This window comes from Tupaia chinensis, unplaced genomic scaffold (assembly GCF_000334495.1).
Source record: "Tupaia chinensis unplaced genomic scaffold, TupChi_1.0 Scaffold000305_1, whole genome shotgun sequence".
NCBI lineage: Eukaryota > Metazoa > Chordata > Mammalia > Scandentia > Tupaiidae > Tupaia > Tupaia belangeri.
In genome coordinates, this window is record NW_006159795.1 from 1,564,990 (window position 1) to 1,565,757 (window position 768).

The following is a 768-nucleotide window of genomic DNA, read 5'->3' on the forward strand; positions in this document are numbered from 1 at the left end:
ATTCTCCTCTAGGGATCTTGGGCACACACGCACACGCACCTGGCATGAGTTTAAGCCATTGGGTCCAGGACTTGAACCACTGTTGACTACATGGGAGTTCAGTGACATAGCCATTATGCTAACTGCTGGTCCCATGAATCTTAATTCTTGTAAGAGTTAGCTACTGTAAGTCTCATAAACATTTTTAGCATTTTATTACACCAAGAAAAAAATGAAAACAAAAAGATAATGAAGAAGACAACAAAAATATATGCTTTTTTTTTGCTTTCAAACATTCCATACTAAAACATCTTTTCTGCAAATGAAATTATTTTGAATCTGTAAATAAAAGACCCTCTAAATGATATTCAGAATGCAAGTATGGCTGCAAAACAAATTTAAATCTTAAACAGGCTTTACAATGATTTAAATAAATCTGGCATGTTGAAACACTGGTGCAACAATTATATGGTGACTTCTTAATATTCCAAAGGGATAAAGGTCTTTTTCAAACATGGAAAGAAACTAGTCTTTCTATACTGTTAATCCCTAAGAGCTATTTCTCCTTTATAGACTATAATAGTATTGTCAATTTCATATATTTTTACTTTGTAAAGAACACCCACATGAAGAAATTCCTGGAGGTTTTCCCAGATATCTACAGCTACATTTTCTGTTGTGCTTACAATATTTGCAAAGTATGGCACATTCAATCCAGATTCTTACAATCAAGGGGCTTCAAATTGCCTCCTACATGTGCTTTCTGAGGTCGGTCAAATTTATAACCAT

The 768-nt window shown here is 33.9% G+C and overlaps 1 pseudogene; it reads right to left on the reverse strand.

The window, feature by feature from the left end:
* Positions 1-521: 521 nt before the first annotated feature.
* On the reverse strand, positions 522-768 carry LOC114008205 (6-pyruvoyl tetrahydrobiopterin synthase pseudogene; annotated as a pseudogene).